Source organism: Protopterus annectens, chromosome 9.part0 (assembly GCF_019279795.1).
Source record: "Protopterus annectens isolate FY-2018-M chromosome 9.part0, PAN1.0, whole genome shotgun sequence".
Taxonomy (NCBI): domain Eukaryota; kingdom Metazoa; phylum Chordata; order Ceratodontiformes; family Protopteridae; genus Protopterus; species Protopterus annectens.
The window spans coordinates 1632102324-1632118398 of record NC_056743.1 but is presented as its reverse complement, the minus strand read 5'-3'; positions in this window follow the sequence as shown (position 1 = coordinate 1632118398).

The following is a 16075-nucleotide window of genomic DNA, read 5'->3' as shown; positions in this document are numbered from 1 at the left end:
CTCATAAATGTGGGAGATGCAAATTTTCTTCCTTTATTTTTGAGAATAATGAAGTTAAAATCATTAATATTAAACTAAGGTTGTGATTTAAGGGCTCATGTGATACTGAGAGGGTTGTGTATGGTGCAATATGCAATACATGCCTTTGTTTTTATATAGGAAAAAATGAATGAAAACTCAAAGGCAGAATAAGTGAGCATGTAAGGAACATCAGTGACAAATTTGAATTCAATGCCCTTGCTAGGCATACTGCACAGCACCCAGACCACACATTTAAATTCTTTATTTTGGATATAATATCTTGTTCAGAAAGAGGGGGGCCTGGCAGTACTTATTAGAAAAAGCGGAGCTAGTGTGGCAGCTTAGTTTGAATGCTACATGCTGTCCGGGTCTCAATGACAGTGTTTCTATTTCTAGTTTACTAAAACTAAAAGCACTGCATACATGATTAATATAGGTTTTCTATTCTGGTTTTCCCTGATGGGTTGCTGGTTGAATTTGAGTAAATGCAAGGCACAGAGCTGTTTAAGCTGTTTTAAATGGTAGTGCTATACATGTTGCTTGTAGGATGTATTTTTAATTAATTTTTCATTTTTTATTTTTACTTTTTATTACATATATACATATATTTCTTATGGTTTGACTATCCATAATTGCTGACTTTTAAAATGCATTAGTTGTAGTTTTTTTCTTTATCTGTCTTTCCGGGGGGAAGTGATATCAAACAACAAATGTATTTAAAGGATATGATGTCCTTTAGTTGCCATCTGATGAAGTTCCATGTTAATGTGCACTTTTGAGGATGAAAGCACTTATGGTGCTTAATCCTCACTTGGTGGAGTTTTTGTTTGCTTTCCATGTGATTTGGATTATCTGCAATAAATATTTTGGAGAGGAATCTGTTTGCTGAGTGTTTTCTTTGATTTTTTGGTTTTTGGACTTTTTTTGCTTCATTTCTTGATATTGCCAACATCCTGGTAGATAGGTTCATTGCTAACTTTACACCCTCTCACCCCCTAAAGGGCCCATCTCTATACTGGAAGAATGCAAAGTTCTTGTAATCATGGCTGCACAGGTAAAAAACACAAAGCCAAGAACACAGCATCCATGGGACCTGACAACATCCCAGGCTGCGTTCTACATGAACTGCAGAATGAACTGGCACCCCACCTAAGCACCATGTTCAATCATAGTTTCACCTCAGGTTTTGTGCCCACTGAATGGCGCACAGTGACAGGTTATCCCACTCCACAAAGAGGGAGCAACCACAGACCCCAGGAACTACTGCCCCATTAGCCTAACGAGCCTGGTCTGCAAGGCCATGGAACATATCATCATGGATCTTATAAACAAAGACATTGGTAATCTCCAAACTCTGGACCCCACCCTGTTTGGGTTTGTAAAAGGCAGGTCATGTCTCCTAAATCTGATAGACTTCTTTGAAGCAGTCACCAAAGCCGTAGACGAGGGTAAGCTAGTTCACACAGCCTATCTAGATCTTACCAAGGCTTTTGACACCATCCCCCACTCTGGAATTATAAATAAACTCACTAAACTAGGTATAATTCCCTATGTCACAAGATGGGTTGCCAACTGGCTCACTAACAGAACCCACACTGTGAAAGTAGCAGACTTCAAATCAGACTTCAGACTAGTGACAAGTGGAGTACCACAGGGTTCAGTCCTGGGTCCACTCCTGTTTGGTATCTACTTTTCTGAAGTACAGGCTAACACAGAAGGTCTTTGGCTAAAGAAGTTTGCAGATAACTGCAAACTAGGAGCCATAATCGAAACGTTTAATGATGTGGACATCCTACAAAAGGGCCTCATGGAGGCAGATGTCTGGTGTCAAAGCCATGGCCTCAAGCTCAATGCCAAAACGTGCATTGTCATCCCCTTTGGTAAAAACTCTGTACCCATGAGCTACCACATAGGTGGTAATGTACTTAACACCAAAAGTGTGATAAGAGACCTTTGGACACAGGTAGACAGTAGTCTCTTCTTTGATAATCACATTGCCACAGTAGTCAAGAAATCCTTCTACATGTCACACCTCATCACAAAAAGTTTTTCATCCAGGGAAAAAGAGGTCTTTGTTCCCCTCTACTCATCACTCATTAGACCCATTATAGAGTACAATGCCCCTTTTGGTATGTACATCACAAGACATCTACAACAACTGGAAGGGCCGCAGAAATACCTCACAAAGAGGATTACCAGCCTCAAATAGATGCCCAATGCAGACCGTCTCAAAAAACCCCAGCTTTACTCCATCGCGTATCGACTACTCAGAGGCAATCTCTGCCTAATATACAAAGCTATGTCAAACCAGGGGTGGGAGGATGGCGTGATGGTAAAGGTGCTTACCTTAGAAACACAAGGTGCCAGGTTTGATTCTCACATGGGGTAATTGGCTAGGCTTAAAATGGTCCCCGAGGACAGTTAGCCTAGTACTAATCTATGAATCTATGTATCTAAAACCCAGAGCTGTTGGACATGCTCCACTTAAAGAAATCCCAATCCTTATCAGCTACACGCTCTAGGAACCTAAACCTTGTTACCACAATAAACAGAATGTGCTGGAGGGATAGATTCCTGTCCCAGAGACTTCCCATACTCTGGAGCAAACTACTTATCTATATCAAACAAAGCTCTTCTTTAGCACTCTTCAAGAAAAACCTTGATGATTGGATGGGAAATAGGAAATTCATCCCGGGAATCACCTCTGTGTCTCTTCTCAACAGGGGCATAGGAAATTAATTTTCTTGGGTGGTGAAACCCAGGGTACCTTTTTGGCTAGGCTTATAATAGACCCTAGGGCCAATAGCCTAGTACCTACCGATGAACCTATGAACAGGTTGAGAAGTAAGGCTGTAGCCCACAAAACACCAGGCTGGAGTACAACTATCTCTGGAATGGAGTCCCACTTTTACTACATAAGGTCATACTGGGAATGCTCTTGCACTTAGAGAATTACAGACCACGTCTAACCCCACACTGGAATATATAACTGTAGTGTGCATATACGTCTTTGCATTCAGATAGCTATTTACACCTTAGCTGACTCTACCCACACCCATCAGACAGGATTACCCTCAGCTAGCTGTAGGTGGCCCATATGTCATATATCCGCATCTGTTGCATGTAATACACAGACATATATATGGGCAACATATACACATAATTCAAGCATATGCATACATACACATGGGGAAGAGAGATACAGGCAGTGATAGAGAAAGAAAGAGAGAGACAGGGAGACACACACACACAACACACACACACACACACACACACACACACACACACACACACACACACACACACACACACACACACACACACACACACACAGTGAGTTACAGACAGGTATACCCTGAAATGCATAGAGGGATGTCCTGCTGCAGACATTTGCATACCAGTTGTAAACAGTGACATGTGCCAGCATAAACGTGAGCTCCATTGTGTAATACTACAGAGGTAGGGGTTGTAATATCACATCACTTGCCTTTTATGTGTGTGTGTGTGTGTGTGTGTGTGTGTGTGTGTGTGTGTGTGTGTGTATCTGTGTGTCTGTGTGTGTGTGTGTGTGTGTGTGTGTGTGTGTGTGTGTGTGTGTGTGTGTGTGTGTGTGTGTGTGTGTGTGTGTGTGTGTGTGTCTAGCTTAAAGTGTTATGAAGCCTTTCCCACTCTGTACCCTTCCTATTGCCCTGCTTTACAAGATCTGATGTCATTCAACTTAGAAGTACCTCTGGACACATGTCAACCCTATCAGCTGTGTGGCACATGTGATAACAGTGTGACACTATAACTAGATAGGAAGGGGTCCTGATCTCAGTCCTTGCAAATATAAAAGTGTGTGTGTTTGTAGGTTAAAGAGTTTTAGGCCATTCCCACCCAGGACACTTCCCATTGCTCTGCTTCAGCAGTCCTGCTGATGTCAGTGACCTTAGATGTACCTTTGGGCACATGTCAGCTCTATAAGCTCTGTGGTGCATGTAATAACTGTGTAACACTATACTACAAATAACTAGATAGGCAGGGGTCTTATTTCAGTCCTGGCAAATGTGTGTGTGTGTGTGTGTGTGTGTGTGTGTGTGTGTGTGTGTGTGTGTGTGTGTGTGTGTGTGTGTGTGTGTAAAAGTGTGTATGTTTGTAGTTGAAAGTATTTTGAGGCCTCCCCACCCAGTACACTTCCCATTGTCATACTTTACAAGGGCTGCTGATGTCATTCACCTTAGAAGCACCTTTGGAAACTCTTCATCCCTATAAGCCCTGTGGCATGTGGGACAACTCCTTAATGCTGTAGTACAAAAAATAGATAGGTAGGAGTTCTAAACTCAATACTGACAACATGATACTGTGTGTGTGTGTGTGTGTGTGTGTGTGTGTGTGTGTGTGTGTGTGTGTGTGTGTGTGTGTGTGTAAGAACCATATCCTCTGTCTGTTTGGGTGACAAACATAAACTCTGGGGGTGTGGGTTATACCATTTTGAGGCATGTTCCATGCAGTACACTTCCCATTGCCATACTTTACAGGCCTACTGATGTCATTCACCTTAGAAGCATCTTTGGAAACTCCTCCTCCACCCTATAAACTCGATACTGTGTATGTGTGTGTGTGTGTGTGTGTGTGTGTGTGTGTGTGTGTGTGTGTGTGTGTGTGTGTGTGTGTGTGTGTGTGTGTGTGTGTGTAAGAACATTATCTGCTGTCTTTGTGTTTGTGTGACAACCATATCCTCGGGGGGTAATACCATTTTGAGGCATGTTCCACCCAGTACACTTTCCATTGCAATACTTTACAAGGCCTGCAGATATAATTCACCTTAGAAGCACCTTTGGACACTTTTCAGCCCTATAAGCTCTGTGGCACATGCAATAACTGCATAACACTGTAGTACAAATAACTTGAGATGTAGGGGTTCTACACTCAATACTGGCAACTGTGATAGTGTGTGTGTGTGTGTGTGTGTGTGTGTGTGTGTGTGTGTGTGTGTGTGTGTGTGTGTGTGTGTGTGTGTGTGAGAGAGAGAGAAAACCATATTCTCTATGTGTGTGTTTGGGTGACAACCATATCCTCTGTGGGTCTGGGTTATAATATTTTGAGAAGTGCTCCTCCAAGTACATGTCCCATTGCCTTACTTTACAAGGCCTGCTGATGTCATTCACCTTAGAAGTACCTTTAAACAGTTTTCAGCCCTAAAAGCTATGTGGTCCATGCAATAACTGTGTAATACTGTAATACAAATTAATAGATAGGTAGGGGTTCTAATCAGACTATGAGCAACTATAGTAGTTTGTGTATTTGTGCGTGAAGCATATACCCTCTGGCTGTTGTGTGTGTTGGTTATACCTTTTTAAGGCTTGTTGATCTCCTCCCCATGGCATTACTATAAGAAGACAATTAATGGCATCTGCCTTACATGCACCATGTTAAACTATATAAGCCATACAAGTCATCTGTACAGATGTATATGGATGATCCAGATGTTTGCAATCTATATGTTATCTGTGTCCGATAACAATAGACGTTCATAAGTAATCATTGCATAATATGTCAAAGTTGCCATAGTGACATACATGTCAGCATCAGATGTTGTACCTGTCTGAAACATCATGCTGATACAAAGTCTGTTAATACAAATGAATAGATAGGTAGGGGTTCTAATCAGACTATGAGCAACTATAGTAGTTTGTGTATTTGTGTGTGAAGCATATACCCTCTGGCTGTTGTGTGTGTTGGTTATACCTTTTTAACGTTTGTTGATCTCCTACCCATGGCATTACTATAAGAAGAAAATTAATGGCATCTGCCTTACATGCACCATGTTAAACTATATAAGTTATACAAGTCATCTGTACAGATGTATATGGACTATCCAGATGTTTGCAACCTATATGTTATCTGTGTCCCATAACAAAGGACATTCATAAGTAATCATTGCATAATATGTCAAAGTTACCATAGTGACATATATGTCAGCATCAGATGTTGTACCTGTCTGAAACATCATGCTGATACAGAGTCTGTTACTCTATCACTTGTCCAGATATGTAGAGCAATATATGAGACTAGCTGCTATTTTGGGTGTGTTATGCCACCATCCACGAAGCCATTCCCAAGATTACTTGTTGTAAGAGATAGTAAGTTATGTCCCTAACATAAAATCTCTGTGGTGCATGTGAAGTGGGTACGTAGGGTTAGTAATCTAATGGAAACTGTGTATGTGTTAGTGTATGCATATCCCCTGTGATTGTCTTTACATGTGTGTATGCAATGTTTATAACATGTTGTATGCCTCTTCCACACACCCCTATTGCCAACCTAGCTGCAGCACCTACAGATGTCATCCACCTTAGAAGCACAGTTACACAGTTTAGAACACAAAGGCACTGTGGTGCATGCAATAATCATATCACTGTGTACTGTACATAAATAGATATGTAGGTCATCTAATATGAGAAGTGTCAACTCTGTGTGCATGTGTATTTCAATGCATGTCCCCATGCAGCAGTGTGTGTGTGTGTGTGTGTGTGTGTGTGTGTGTGTGTGTGTGTGTGTGTGTGTGTGTGTGTGTGTGTTACAGGTGCATCTACCATGTTGAGAGCATTTGAACCCACCATTGGCAATCCTAACAGCTGCTGCTATTGTCACCCACTTGAATAGTAGTGGCAGAAACTGCAACAATACATTACCTCTGTGGTGTTTCTGTTATATATCTAGCAGTGTCATTTGTAAAACTGGGCAGGTAGAGGTTCAGCTATCAGCAGGGGCAGGTCATGAATGTGTGTGTGTGTGTGTGTATGTGTGTGTGTGTGTGTGTGTGTGTGTGTGTGTGTGTGTGTGTGTGTGTGTGTGTGTGTGTGTGTGTGTGTGTGTGTGTGTAACATTGAGCACACCTATCACATATTGCTGTAACACATATAGGACATAGCTAGCAGAACAGGTCTTGCATTTGAATGAACCTTCTAAAGGGTATGTGTCGTTACAAGACAATATCCTTCATTAATCTACAATGTCAGCCTGTCATGAGTATAGCAAACATTGGTCAGAAAACAACAAGTTCCTGACAGATGTAAGGAAATTTTATGTCAGACATCAGGACAATCTGCATCCATATGCAGAGCTCAGAGGTATGGCCACCATCTGTATCCATACCTCCCAAACTCTTAGAGCAAGAAATTTTTACAAAGTCATAAATAATGGGGTGAGAAAGGCCACATAATAGGGACACCTGTCAAATATTGCCCCTACAAATATATAAAGGTGATAGATTAAAAGGTTTTGCATTAGCATAGATAGTCTGAAAGGTATGAAGTCTGCAACTTATAATGTCTGTCATTATGTTTTGCATTAAACTGCAATGATTTGGCAACGGTTTGCAAGAAAACACAGGTGTATGAAAAATGGACCAAAAATATGAGGCAGGAATCAAGACAACCTGTGGAAAATGTATAGTTGAAAGGTATGTTAAATGTCTAGCCATTGTTAACAGACTTTAAGATTGTGCAAGAGTGTACTGTGTAAATGTGTGTTGGGGATAGTAAGGAGACAGGCAGATGTGAATATTATAGATCTTTGTGTAGCTGACTATGCATGCTGTCATAGTTGCAGGTGGTCTATCAGCTGAGTATGTTTGTAGGGTGAGACTGTGACACATCACATGTGACACTTTGCAGCATTTATTTGTCTGTGCAGTGTTTCTGTGTCAGAGGCCAAGGTACATTGTGATTTGGCCCACTTTATATTGGAGTAGTGTGTGACTGGCTATCAGGACCTGTCTGTAAAATCAGTTGCTGTACTGAAGAGGTCAGTTGGCCTACTGGTATGTTGCTCCGACTGCAGTTCAAATAGCTCTGGGTCATAACTTGGCAGTGATGTTTTCCACTGTAAATGCATATCCCTGTAGTGGCTGATAACTTTACAAGTGTGTCAGCATAGCAAAAGGTGTACATATTTTCATATCATTTGGCCTGTACCCCATACATTTTGTGGATTTCCAACAAATCAATGGGATGATGTGAGGAATGAAGTCACTAAATAATGGCAAGCATTTGGGTTTCAAACCTGAGATCCTTCAGAAAATGTATGTTAAAACAAATCATGTTACTCTAGCAACTTTCTACGCTTGTAAAATCCAATGATTTAAAATATGTCCCTGTTTTTTGCCCTGTGTCCCCCCACTTTGTCAGGCTTTGTCCAGATGTCTTGCACTAAGGGGTTGAGCTACATGACTGCACATCATGATATAGTTTTATATATATATATATATATATATATATATATATATATATATATATATATATACATATATATATATATAAAGCATTACTAATTCTACAGAGTTTCTTCCCTAATGTTAGTTGACCATAATGCATGATATATTTACTGTAGCACTAGTAATCCTTACAGCTCATATGGTGTAGTGGTAATTTCTCTGACTGTTGTACACAGGGTTGCCAGTTTGAGACTTGGCAAGGCTTATTATTTTGTTGCTAGGCAGAACAGTGACTGATGGAGACAGCAATTAAAGCAGTTTTAAGTGGGTTTTCGTGATGCTAAGGGGCACTTAGGTCCCCTAAGATTTGCTTAGCACTGCTTATTCCTGCTTAAACATGTGCTAATTTCCGAAAAAGAAAAGAAAAAAGGGTGATAGGAAAGTGGTGAAACTGGGGCAAGCAGCGGGCAAAACCAGGGAAGTAAATACTGTGGGAAGAAATAGCTAGGGAATTGTTATGGCTAGGCTTGTATAGGCCCTATGGCCAATAGCCTAGTACCAACCTATGAACCTATGAATGTAGGAGAAGGAGCTAGGGATGTGCAGGATGGGTGTAGGAAAGGACCATAGCCCTACATTTCTTCTTCAGCAGCAGCTGTGAATTATGTTAATAATCTGGATTTTACAGCCTCACACCCCACAGAGGGGTGTGGGCAAAATACATTTGTAGTATAATTTGAGTGTACATTTATTAATGACAGTGTACATGGGGGTGAAAAGTAGAACTATGTATGGGGCAATTTTTTTTTGTGGGACAGATGCCCTTTTTTTAAGGTTGAAATTGGTATGGTAAGGAAGGGTTGTAGGTACATTTAGGGAGGTAGGTTGGGTAGGTGAGACTGCATTTGCAGACACTCAAGACAGCAGACAGGGGCAGTGTATGACACATGATAGGATGAACACCTTGGACAGGGAAGGTTGTTGGGAATCAGAGGCCTATGCACTCCCAGACAATGACAGTGGAACTGAAGTCCCCACCCATTGGCAGTCAACACTGCCCCTTCACAGCCTCGAGGGTGGCTGTGCTGAGGGCTGGACAGGAGGGGTGAGCTGCCCCTCAAGGTTTGCCAGTCGGCCCTTGATCTGGCTCAGGTGTGCATAGAGGTCTGACTTTATGACCCTATGCACCATGCCCTGGAACTGTCAGCAGGTGAAAGCTTCCCCTCAGTGCCCGCGCCCAGGGGGGGAATGGGCCCCGTACCCTGCGGTGGTTCTACCCGAGGATGGTGCAGGACCAATGGTAGGGGCAGTTCCGCAGTGGCTCCCAGACGTACTGGTGCCCGGTGCCATGGCCAGATGAGGCAGGACAGGTGGATCCACTGGGATCGGCCATCCAAAATGTGGTGTGGTGTGGAGGATATTCAAAATATATTGGTTAGACATTACCTTTACCTTTGTTAAAATTAAGGGCTGCCAAAATGTAAAATTGTGTTGTGATAAATTATGCCAGTAGATGGCGCCATCATACTTGTATCTATTGATTCTTATGACAAACATGAATTGGTATATATTTATAACAGATATTTATATTTTAAATATTTTAGATATAGTGTAGAATTTAATAAGTCAAGGTTGAATATATTTAATTTTTAACATTTTAATATCATGATTTTTATTTTAAATGCATAAAGTGAATTCCCTGTTATTGTATCTAGTGTTTACATGTGGTTGTAGTGACATTGTATAATATGTACTAATTAATATTAATGAGCCTATTAGATGAGCCTGATTTGTGTGTTCAAACGTTTTTTTATGATGTTCATTGGTCAATATGTTATTTTATTAAGTATTTAAAGATGCAATTAGTGGGTCTAATTGCTTATCTGATGAAGTCCAAGTTGTTTGTGGACGAAAACGCGTATTGTGCATCAACTGCGTTTATGCTTGTGTACATTGTTGGTGGAGCTGTTCCGTGAATTTCTATTAAATCGAGTGACTTTTTAACTGGTTGGAGTGTTCCTTCGTTTGCCTTCTGCACTCTTTTTGTATTTGTTTGGTTGATTTAGAGTGCAGCTTTCACGTTTCTTCTGAGTGGTTTTATATCAGCAAATAATTATGCAACTTAATATATAGACCATACAGGTCTTTGGCAGTTTCTTTCTGATGTGGCAATAACAAAATGCACCATTCCTAAAAAAGGGGATAAGTTCACAGTTTCATGGGTTCTTACTAAGCTTATGGCCAAGGTGATTGCTGAGAATCTCAGCCACATCACTCAGTGGTGATGGGAGACTTAAGACTAACAAGTCATTACAAAGTTGGTTTTCCCCACATATTCCAGGAGAAATGTATGCTCATCCATCCAATTATCCATGCTGTCTTTAAAAGTTGCTAGTGAAGTATTCTGCACTCTGTTCCATAAGTTCAGAATACTTAATAATGGAGTTGGGTATCTCTCATAACATTTGGCAATGGTAATGAGGTAGTAAAGTCACCAGGTGTTTGCTTTACCATTGGTTCTGTTTAGGTAAATGAGTTTAAAGAGTGCTGGGCCATTGACACAATGGAAGGCCAAGGAGATATCACCACTCAGGAGTCTATATGAAACTGAGTAGTGACCCAAGGAAGGACATCATTATGTATATTGGAAGCTAATGGTACTAAGACCTGAAAATGATTTAGAGAGGAACCACAGATGCCTCAAAAATTGGTTTAGGTGTCTTGAAAAGTACATGACAAGGGGGTTGCTGTATTCAATGATGGGTCTAATTAGGGAGGAGTAAAGGTGAGACTACAACATCTCTGGTCTTTAAGAAGATACCCAGATGTTATGTAAGAAATGAAGAGTTATTAATCATCATAGAGAAACAATTGCCAAAGGAGAGTCTTTTATCAAAAGATGTTCCCAAGTCTCTGATGAATTAAGTATAAAAAATAACCGTGTAGAACATACTAAAACAGTAGATGTCCTACTGAGCACTGGGACAGTATTCCAAACTGTTGCTTTATCTTGCCAAATAGCCAAATTGTCCAGTTGGGGCTACCCAAGCTAAAACTTTCCATAGAACTGGAGAGACCACAAAGTTTCCTCACAAAGAAAATTCAAGGTCTTCAGCATCTGTCCTATGTGGTCATCTAAAATTACTGCCCCTTTATTCTGTTTCATACAGACTACTCAGAGGCAATCTCTGCTTTACATATAAGGCAACCTTTGACCCCGCTTTATTGGAAATGCTGCATATCCACTCACCCTAAAGGCTTTAACCTGATATGTAACATTAATAGAACATGCTGGAGGGAAGGATTTGTCTCCCAGAGGTTACCACACCTTTGGAACAGACTCCCACTTCATGTCAAGCAGAGAACCTCATTGGCCTTTTACAAACACAATCTGGACATTTGGATGGGTAACCATAAATGCACCCCAGGATTACACCTGTGTCCCTCTTGGACAGAGGCAATAGATGCCTATCATGGAAATAAGGGTAAAACTTGGCTATGCTTCAAAGGGTCCTACGGTTATTAGCCTAGTAACATCTTATGATCCTATGATACTATGAAAGCAGGGTGGATTGGAATGAGGACAGGCATCTTTTAAGTCGAGAGACACTTAGAAAGACTGAGGCAGAATGAGAGGTAACATGGTCTGTAGTGACAAGATTTTGAAAGATGAGACATGGAGAAAAGGGTTGCACATGGAGATATCCAGAATTGGTCTCCAGTGTCCTTTTCTTGACATGAGGTACAATTCAGAATAGAACATTTTCCAACATACTGTGGCGGTGCTGCCTCTGTTATAACTCACTTGATTAAAATGATGTGATAGAGCAAATGTACCTGTTTGTGAGGAGGGATGCCAACAAATGGAGGTATTTCTTTCCAGGTCATTCTGCATCCATCCTGAATAATAGGAAAAATCCATTTGGCTGTGGTGATGTGTAGCTAGTTTTTTTTTTAGGGATGAAGTGAGTCTTTTGGACACGGGTAGATATGGATAGAGTCGGGAAAGGGCATACGGTAGTCATACAGACTTGTTTAGTTAGATTTAAAACCCCTGTCTGGCTTGTCCTGGAATCTTTTTAAGGTATTTTCCTGACCTTACAAGAAGGCCTAGATCACCTACAATCAAAAGAAGTGGACTTGGCAAAGTAATTCCTTTGGTATCTTAATACTAATGTAAAAAAGATCTCTCTGCAGTCTTTCATAATTTTACCTTAATCTAGATGTTTGAAATGACTGGCAGCTTCTGGACCAAACATAAGATCTATGTTTTAAGGGGAGTCTAACAGTTTTGTCTTAATATCCCCAGGAAGTGGCTGAGAATGTAACCAAACATTCCTCCTTATCTCACAGACTGTAACAGCTGACCTGGAAGAACATGCAACAGCTGATCTGAAAGCAGCTTCTATTACATCAAAATTATATTTTATGCTATGCCTATACACTTGGGAATCCTGAGCTACCATGGATAAGATCTGTTGCTTACTGCCTATTCCCTTAACATTTTATTTAAAATGCTCAAAACAGAATATAAGTATTTAGGAATCTGGGTCTGGCAATTTAGAGCTCTATAAGTCAGAGCGGAAGTTCTATAAACTTTTTTACCCAATCCGTCCATTGCCTGCTGTCTTTGTCAGATGCAAGAGCACTGACACTTGGAAGTAATTTAAAGGGCATGTCTATGGACATAGATGGGTCTGCCACAGGATTCTTGTACAAAAATTTCAAGTTATCAGGGACCTTGAATAATCTGTCAGGCCTTTTAGGGGCTAGTGGCTGAGAGTCAGGTGCAGTGGAAGTGAATGCAAAGGCATCAAGGAAAGTCTCCAGAACAGATGATACAGGTACAGGAGGAAGGGTGCCCACTTCCAAAAGACTAGAGTACCTCTCTTGGACATTAGAAATTTATTTTTATTCCCATTCAAAATGCTTCATCATATTAGCAATAGATGTTGAGTTGTCTATCTCACCTTCGTTCTTGCTGGTTGGGATCAGAGCCAATCCTCGGCTCTGACTCGGCCATCTTCAATAGCTCGAGAGCTGTTTACTGGCTCGAGGCTACCCCTAATCCCATGATGCCTAGTGATAGCTATCCAGATCTCATTTGCTGCTTCAGCTGCGAGGTGTCCTTTTTCTGGCTCAGGCATGTATAGAATTTTTTGTGTAATTTTTCACTAGAATTTAACTCTTCTAGTACTTTATTATTAGTGATAGTTGTGTTTCTGTGGTAGATACTTGTTTATTATATAGTATCCCTCTTTTTGTAGAACTCGTTTAACTTAGAGAGTTCTCCCCCACCCCCCCCCCCTTCTTCTAGGTTAGCCGTTTAAGTTAAAGGTTTTCCTACTGCTTTTTTTCTTATAGGCTAGCCATTTAAATTAGAGACTTTCCTATTATCTTCTTAAAAAAAAAAAAAAAAAAAAAAAAAAAAATCTTTACTATAGCCTTTCTAGTAGGTGTGTTTTTTGTTCTTGTAGAGTGAATATTGCTCTGTTAAGTTAGAGGCTTTCCTACTGCTTTTTTTCTTATAGGCTAGCCATTTAAATTAGAGACTTTCCTATTATCTTCTTAAAAAAAAAAACAAAAAAAAACCTTTACTATAGCCTTTCTAGTAGGTGTGTTTTTTGTTCTTGTAGAGTGAATATTGCTCTGTTTTATTGTTGTCATAATTGGTTGGTTTCCTTCTACAGTAAAGTATGTCAAAGGAATCTAAAGTTTCTGGGTTTAAAAAGTGTGACTCATGCTGTCAGAAAATGTCTCTGACAGATGGGCACACTTCTTGCGTCTATTGTTTAGGCGCTGTGCACCTGCAGGACTCTTGTTCTATTTGCCATGCTTTTAGTCCAAGAGTCCTGCAGGAGAGGAAGAATAAGTTGATTCTTAGAGGTCTGTTAAAACCCCAGGATTCACCGGCCAAGAGTTCACAGCCAGTGAAATCCCCTAAATCCTCCAAGCCGTCGGCTCCACCTTTGGAGCCGACTTCAGCACAGGATTTGCCTTCAATGTCGGTTCCGGCTGGCACCGACAAGACAATCTCCCCATTGGCTCCATCAGAGGCTTCGGAGCTGTCGCGGAGCCACAAGAGGTTGAGGTCCCGCTCCTTAGAGTCGGTGCATTCAACTCCTCGGTCTCCTTTACTTCAAAGCGAACGTAGCCACCGATCATCTCACTCCTCTCGGTCCTCTAGGCTGTTGGATCATGACGTGGAGAGAGTAGTCAGTAGGTTGCTAAAGTCACAGTCACTAGCTAAATTATTGTCCAGCCCTCCTCAGCAGGTATCGGCTCCGTCCACTTCTCTTGATGTTCCTCCTCTGACTCGGAGCTAAAGCAGCTTTCCAACTGGCGACGCTTAATTCTGTAGTTAACTCCTCCATGAGGCTCATTTCCTATGCAGCCGATGGGGCGAGTAGAGCCTCAGGTACGGGTGTGGCTCTTAGGAGGCATGCATGGATGCGGCTGTGTAACTTTGCGGAACCCTTTTGAGCGTCCTTCACCAACACCCCCTTTGATGGTTCCTTTCTTTCTGGACCTCAGGTGAAAGACGCTCTGACTAGGTGTGAGCAAGAAGGCAAGACTCTCTCTGCCGTGGGAGTCCATTTTTCCACTCCCTCTAGACCTTACCCCAAAGGTCAGAAGAGTGGCAAGATGTGGTTCTGAAAATCTGAGGGAGCCTTGCCTGACACACGTTGCAATTTTTCCTCCAGAGGCAGAGGGGGAAACGATAACAATAGATGCCGCCCTCATAGCAGAGGGGGGTCCACGGAACCAGGGCAACAGAGAATCTTTCTCTGATAAGCCCTTTCAGCATCCCTGTAGGGTTGCCTGGCTGCTCACCTCTGGAGGCAGTCGGGGGAAGACTTTCACTGTACCCAAAAGCCTGGCAAAGTTTAACGCAAGACAGATGGGTATGGTCCATTATATCCGGAGGTTACAAAATTCCCTTCCACCAACCCTGCTTACCGTCAAAGAAATCCCTTCCAGATGTTCCACCCAATCTGAAGGACCAAGCAGTAATAGAAGTTTCAAAACTGCTTGGAAAACGAGTCATCCAGGAAGTCCCGGCAGACCAGCATGGATCCGGAACTTACTCAAGGTTCTTTTTGGTACCAAAAAAGACAGGGGACTGGAGACCGATTCTGGATCTCAGCAGACTAAACAGGTCTGTACAAAAAACAAAGTTTCGGATGGTCACGCTACAGTCCATTCTACCCTTTTTGGGTCAGGACAATTGGATGTGCTTGATAGATCTTCAGGATGCGTACTACCATATCAAGATGGACAGGCGCTCCAGGAGATATCTTCGCTTCCGGCTGGAAGCCAGTCATTATCAGTTCAGAGCTCTGCCCTTTGGTCTCACCACAGCCCCAAGGGTGTTCACCAAATGTATGGCAGTGGTCACGGCTCACCTGAGATGTCAAGGATTCCAGGTGTTTCCATAGCTAGACGACTGGCTCCTCACTGCTACCACCAGGCATCAACTCCTACAAGCCAGGGACTACACAATCTGCTCCCAGCTAGGCATTACAATAAATTTCGAAAAATCTGCCTTGTTGCCCTGTCAATCTATCACTTACATAGGGGCAGACTTAGACACAAGGAACATGTATGCAAGGCTACCGCTAGAAAGGGTGTCCGCAATTCTTCAGCAAGTACAGATTCTAATGCAGAGCAAAAGGATCCAAGTCAGGTTCGTCTTTCAAACTCTGGGTTCTATGGCAGCAGCCATTCTTCTAATCCCACTAGCGTGCTTTCATATGAGGATTCTGCAGTGGCTTCTGTTCACACAGTGTTCTTTCCAAGAGCTATGCATGACTAACATGATCCTTTTCAAGGATGCATTGCAAAAGACATCTTTCT